At 45.7% G+C, this 6,859-nt stretch overlaps 1 long non-coding RNA gene across 2 annotated transcripts in view; it reads left to right on the top strand.

The window, feature by feature from the left end:
* Positions 1–5,636, top strand: part of LOC145658817 (uncharacterized) — a 7,380-nt gene extending 1,744 nt beyond the window's left edge. The window contains exons 3-4 of one of the 2 annotated variants that reach the window (XR_014124727.1): positions 2,153–2,337; positions 3,930–5,636. This is a non-coding gene — a long non-coding RNA (uncharacterized LOC145658817). Of the gene's footprint in view, positions 1–2,152 lie in introns of both variants that reach the window. The other variant, XR_014124726.1, reaches the window with a different exon arrangement.
* The last annotated feature ends 1,223 nt before the right edge of the window (positions 5,637–6,859 follow it).

Genomic DNA, 6,859 nt, shown 5'->3' with positions numbered 1-6,859 from the left:
CTACATTAACAGATTAGTTAGCCACATTAAAGGATCAATCTGCTACATTAACAGATCAGTTTGCTGCAGTAACAGATCAGTTAGCTACATTAACGGATCAATCTGCTACATTAACAGATCAGTTTGCTGCAGTAACAGATCAGTTAGCTACATTAACGGATCAATCTGCTACATTAACAGATCAGTTTGCTGCAGTAACAGATCAGTTAGCTACATTAACAGATCAATCTGCTACATTAATGGATCGTTTTGCTGCCAGCAGTCACAAACATCCAGGACTTGAGATTAGATTTCACCTACAGAGTTGAGATCATGCACCCTGGAGAACTGTTAGCTGATGAACTGCTTATGAATCAGTCACATCAACTACTAGCCGAAGGGTGTAACCGGTCAGCGACCACGCTCTGAGGGGGCTCCCACTTTGCTATTGCTGGGGCGATAGCCGCACAAGAATGGCTCTCGCTGCTCATGTGACCTAGACCTCTGAGTGATGAGCCCATAAACTAAACACACAGCACACGCTCAGTCAATATTAGGAGTGAAAATACACACACGCTTGTTGGGGGAAGTCCTGGTAGAGTGTAAATAGTCTGATGGTGTAAACTGTTGTCAGATGACGTTAATGCACTGGCCACTCTGACCACTTCTTCACCCACGGGGTTTTTAACAGAGAAGCAGAAAACGTCTGAAAGGGTTTGGACAGTGTCCAGCATCTGGCCATTCACTGATGACAGTGTAAATACTCTGTGCAATGATTATTACCAGTCCTAATGGGTACAGAGCAGTTCTGTTGAAATATGTTTTTGTTTTTTTTCTTTGAACTCATTTGGCATCGTTTAAGGATTTTAGCTACACTCCAGAAGACCAATGCTAACAAACACAGGTTGGCCTGAGAGGAGCATGTCTCTCTCTCTCTCTCTCTCTCTCTCTCTCTCTCTCTCTCTCTCTCTCTCTCTCTCTCTCTCTCGCTCTCTTTCTCTTTCTGTCTCTCTCTCTCTCTCTCTCTCTCTCCCTCTCTCTCTCTCTCTCTCTCTCTCTCTCCTAACTTTGATTTTATACTCATTGGTGATAACTCAGGTCACTAATACATTCATCCATACTGGTTTCATAACTCTATCTTCCCTTTATACAAGACTGTCCTTCACAAAGCCATTGTACTACATTATTCCAGATGTTAGGCTGTTTACCCTGCCCCTGGCAGCCATGCTGCTGTGTGCTCGTGCGTGTGTGTGTGTGTGTGTGTGTGCGCGTGTGTGTGTGTGTGTGTGTGTGTGTGTGTGTGTGTGTGCGCGTGTGTGTGTGTGTGTGTGTGTGTGTGTGTGTGTGCCTCATGGATATGCGGCTGCTGAATTGGCCCCCTTACCCCCCAGACCGAGGAGATCCGTGATTTAGCACTGGCCAACAGAGAAGCTCCCTAAGGATTACATCACTGGGCCTTTAATCGCTGTGGTAACCGCTGCCAAACTGGCAGAGTTCCAGAGGAGAGGGGAAAAACGTGCCTCTCTCAGCCCTAATAACTAATGCTCACTGGCTGTGTTTGGGAGAACAGTTTCAGAGATCTTGCTCTACTCCAGCATTAGGAGACGAGCGCGCGGGCTTCCGTTCAAGCCCACACAATCACAAGGTCCCACGAAAGGAAGCGCGAGGGAGCTTGTCAGGGCTTCTCCTTTTTATGAGGAAAAGAGGCAGGAGCAGAAAAGGTGAACTGCGTGAGTGTATTTCACTGACCCGACGTGTTTGCAGCAACACGAGTCTCTACTAGCACAGCCGGACAGTAGAGTCAGTTGTGTTCATTTCGTTGCTCCCTGCGTCCGGCTGAAATCAGTACTGTGGAGCAGCAACTCTACTGATGTTACCGTTGCACTGTTACTCTCACCTTTTAAGTTTTCACACTTGAATCACTTTATGCACGAGAGTTCGAGGCATGTTTGGCTTTGCTGTAGAACATGTGCTTGGTTTATGTTTACCTTCGTGTGTTTTTACAAGACATTCGTGGATTCCACAGGTGATGACTTGTGCACTTTAATGAAAATAATTCCATTTATATAATGAAACCCATGCAAGCTGCTCTGGGGAATGTAGCTGTGGAGTGAGGTGCCTGCTAAGCTTGTGTTGTCACGTGACCCAAATGCTAAATGCATTTGAACCCCAGTGTGTCCCCAGATGAGGAGTGAGACCTGCTTTTCCAGTCGGAGCCAGCAGGAGGACGACCACAGCTAAAGACGCACTGGAGATCTGCACGAACTGCTCGTGACGTAGAAACTGTGGCCTCTGAGCCAGAATGGCAGAAGTGTTGACAATGCAGCAAGCACCTGATAACAAGATAGATGATGTGCGGTAAGATTGTGTATTTCTGTTTGAACTGTTTGACATGGCTTGCGGGTGTGTGTGTGTGTGTGTGTGTGTGTGTATACACACACACACACACACACACACACATATGCGCGCTCACTTGGAGAGCTCTGCAGTACTGCCCTGCAGGAATGCAATGTGTTTTGCGCTGAGAGAGTGTGTGTGACAGTATGTGTGTGTGTGTATGCGTGTGTGTGTGTGTGTGTGTGTGTGTGTGTGTGAGAGTATGCGTGTGAGAGAGTATGTGTGTGAGAATATGTGTGAGAGTATGTGTGTGTGAGAGTATGTGTGTAAGAGTACGTGTATGTGAGAGTATGTGTGTGTGGGAGTATGTGTGTGTGAGAGTGTGTGTGTGAGAGTGTGTGTGAGAGTATGTGTGTGTGAGAGTGTGTGTGTGTTAGTATGTTTGTGAGAGAGTGTGTGTGTGTGTTAGTATGTGTGTGTGAGAGTATGTGTGTAAGAGTGTGTGTGAGAGTATGTGTGTGTGAGAGTGTGTGTGTGAGAGTGTGTGTGTGTGAGAGTATGTGTGTGTGAGAGTGTGTGTGTGAGAGTATGTGTGTGTGAGAGTGTGTGTGTGAGAGTGTGTGTGAGAGTATGTGTGTGAGAGTGTGTGTGAGAGTGTGTGTGTGTGAGAGTGTGTGTGTGTTAGTATGTTTGTGAGAGAGTGTGTGTGTGATTGGTGTTGAGTCTTTGCTAAATAGTCAAATGAGTGCATCTATGCTGTTTGGTCTCTCGCCAAACAACATAATCAACCAGGCTGAGAATCCTATAAAAGTAACTATGAGAATGGGGGAAGGCTGGTAAAGTTCCCAGCCTGATTACACCCTCCCCCCCAACACACCCACACACCCACACACACCCACACACACCCACACACATCAACCCAGCAGCACAACCTACCTGCACCAGTGTGGAACAGTCACCTGTTAATGCTTCTGGTATATGTTTGAATGTGCCATATTTGTTGATACATCATTCCGGTTCTTGAAATACAGCCAAAGTTTAATTTACAAGCCATTTACAGTGATATGTGTGTATAATAATAAATGACAGGCATGTTGATGTGTTGATGTGTGTGTGTGTGTGTGTGTGTGTGTGTGTGTGTGTGTACATTCCTTGGACTAAACCATTATTTTTTGGCAGGATTGTCATATATAAAGAGAATAATTAGCCTTGGATGTGTCAAACACATAAAATCAGTCTTGTCATCTGATATGGCTTGATGATCTCACGCAGTGGATAATCTGGTGAGAAACGGAAATATCTCGGTCTGTAGGGTACAGTGCAGGGGCTGTTCTGATCACACAGTGTTTATTTTCTGTGCATGCGACCATAACTCTGCACCTATATCTGTATAAGCACTGCGTAATTCCATATTACGTTATTTATAGAGTTAACGCTGAGTCACCATATCGTGACCTGTTTTTTTGCTTGAAGGCATAATGGGTCTCCCACAGTGAGACATATGGTGAGGTTTTGTGGGGCATATTAATCACATCTGCACTCGGCTGTCTGTCTCGTTCTGTTTATCGCTCAATATAGATGAGGATCCTGCTTGGTTTTCTTTTTGCTGTTAGGTTCTGCTCAACACAGTGAAGTGCATTTCACCGTCAGGATTCCGATCAGGGATTAGGACGAGTTTGGATGAGACTCGCGTGTTGTCTTCTTCTTCCAGAATGTCACTGCCCTTTATGCACGGCCACACACACCCGCACACGGCCACACACACCCGCACACGGCCACACACACCCGCACACGGCCACACACACCCGCACGCCCTCCCTTAATGCCCTGTCATTATACCATTTTCTCTGCTGTTTACAAACATAACCTATGACTACACCACCTCGTGTGCAATCGATAAGCCACAGAAAACTTGATAGGAAGTGGCTATTACATCTGAGCGGACGGCCCCACCCCAGCTGCTGTGAGAGTTAACGGCCACGCGTATTCTAATCATGTCAACGTTTCTGGGAACATGTTGAAGAAGGTACAAGATGGCTGAGTCAGCACAGGAGATGGAGGAGAGAACTAGAGCAGAGGATCAGAAATTAGACATGTGTTTACGATTTTGCTCTTTTAAAGCAAAGGCAGTGGTGTGTACGTGTTTCTGTGTGTGTGTGTGTGTGTGTGTGTGTACGTGTTTCTGTGTGTGTGTGTGTGTGTTTGGTGTGTGTATGTGTTTCTGTGTGTGTTTCTGTGTGTGTGTAGGTGTTTCTGTGTGTGTGTGTGTGTGTGTGTGTGTACGTGTTTCTATGTGTGTGTGTGTGTGTGTGTGTACGTGTTTCTATGTGTGTGTGTGTGTGTGTGTGTGTGTGTACGTGTTTCTATGTGTGTGTGTGTGTGTGTGTGTGTGTGTGTGCACGCACGTGCATATGTTCATGTTGCTAGGTGATTACCATTATTTAATTTGCTCAAGACTCATGCCACTCACTCACTGCTCACTCACTACTCACTCCCAATCTCAGATTATTGTTTTGGGTTTCCAATCCACAAACCCAAGTTTCCAGGTGCTGCTGTGAGTGACACTTTAAGCCCAATCTCAGCTCCACTCACTAAATGCTCTGAACTATTCCCTGTGCTGGCAGGAGTGAAGTGGTGTGCAGGTATAGTCTCTCCAGGCCTCCAGCTGAGCCTGCCTTGTGCACTACTGGAGGCGCTCTCTCCCAGTGCAGTGAAGGTACTGGGGGGAACTGGAGCCTGCTCTCTTCCAGTGCAGTGGACATATTGGGGAAACTGGAGCCTGCTCTCTTCCAGTGCAGTGGACATATTGGGGAAACTGGAGCCTGCTCTCTTCCAGTGCAGTGGACGTATTGGGGAAACTGGAGCCTACTCTCTTCCAGTGCAGTGGACGTATTGGGGAAACTGGAGCCTGCTCTCTTCCAGTGCAGTGAATGTATTGGGGAAACTGGAGCCTGCTCTCTTCCAGTGCAGTGATGTGGCCCTACAGGAGTGATGGACAAGTTGCGGTTTAGTTGGTGTCTTCAGTCCTCATGTGGGGGTTTTGTTTTGGAGGGGGGGTCTTATTTTCTCCCAGTTCCACCTTCAGCACGATCTTCACTACTATGGTCCCCACACCAATCCTGGGACCTTTCAGTGTGTGTGTGTGTGTGTGTGTGTGCGTGTGCATTTATGTATTTCATTAAATTTGCATGAAATAATTGTAGAAAATGCTGTTTCTCACAGTCTGATACTTGAACTAGGAGGCAGCTATTTAGAATTCAAGCACTTCTGTTACAACACTGTCAATCAGGACTGAAGCATTAAAATGAACTATCAGGTCATTTCCTTGATTTCTTATTATGACATGGCATACCCTAAAACACTCCAGATCTGGTAGTCATTTCCAGTTTAGCCAATACCTTACCATGCCAAATCTGAGGTAAAACTGGGTGATCTAATAGGTAACACATGCACTTCCAAACCCCGCCCTCCTCATGAGGGTGGAGTTTTCACTCCCCCTCTCCTCTGACACACTTAAGCCTTGAATGAGATGCTTCTAAAACAAAGCCGTTATAGCAGAGCCACCCTGGGGGCGAATGTGGCTTGCCAGCGGGGTCCACATGACTCTCAGCTTGTGGTCAGGATAAATACCGCACTTCCGGACTCCACATATGGTTCAGGTTTGAGCGGAGCACACATGCAGGATACGGAGAAGATGCAAAAGTCCATGCGGCCTGTACAAAGCAGAGGGCGTCTCTTTGTTAGAAGGAACTGGGAGCGAAATGTACGCGTCCGTGTGGTCATTCATGGCTGCTGGTATCAACGTAAAGGAAACCGGCGGCTAGTTTGATGTGGAATGCTGATGTGGAATTTGGTGAAGAGCAGACTGTGGGATGTGGGATGTGAAGAGATCGGCTGGGGCTCTAATGGGTCTTATTTTCTCAGTGGTGGAAATTCCCAAAAAGTCTAAGGTTTGAGTGGCATAAACTTGGAATTTTGAGACTAATTTTGTTAGTCACCCCTCATTCCAGACTCAAGTTCTACACCCAACCATCCACAAAAACACAAGTCAGTCTATTTTGGAAATGCATTAGACAGTAAATATATTATATATTATTTTCAATGGATAGATCTATCTATCTATCTATCTATCTATCTATCTATCTATCTATCTATCTATCTATCTATCTATCTATCTATCTATCTATCTATCTATCTATCTATCTATCTATCTATCTATCTATTTATCTATCTATCTATCTATCTATCTATCTATCTATCTATCTATCTATCTATCTATCTTTGTTCAGTCTATTTCCTTCTTTCTCAAGACTGAACAATATCTCTTATACTTTGGCTCACCCCAATTCTGTCAGTGTGGCAAATATGAAGTGTGAACCAAGTGTGAAATCTCTCTGAAACTCCACATATCAATGTTGACACATGCCGCATATTTTTAAAACACAAGCAGCAGCATTCCGTCAGCTGCTTTGTGCGGCGTTGATGTAAGGAGGACTTGCGGCTGCGGAGCGTTTTGGTGGGTGAACCCATCAGCCCTGCACAA

Source organism: Electrophorus electricus, chromosome 7 (assembly GCF_041902795.1).
Source record: "Electrophorus electricus isolate QZ-2024a chromosome 7, ASM4190279v1, whole genome shotgun sequence".
Lineage (NCBI taxonomy): Eukaryota > Metazoa > Chordata > Actinopteri > Gymnotiformes > Gymnotidae > Electrophorus > Electrophorus electricus.
This window is presented reverse-complemented; position numbering and strand designations above follow the sequence as displayed.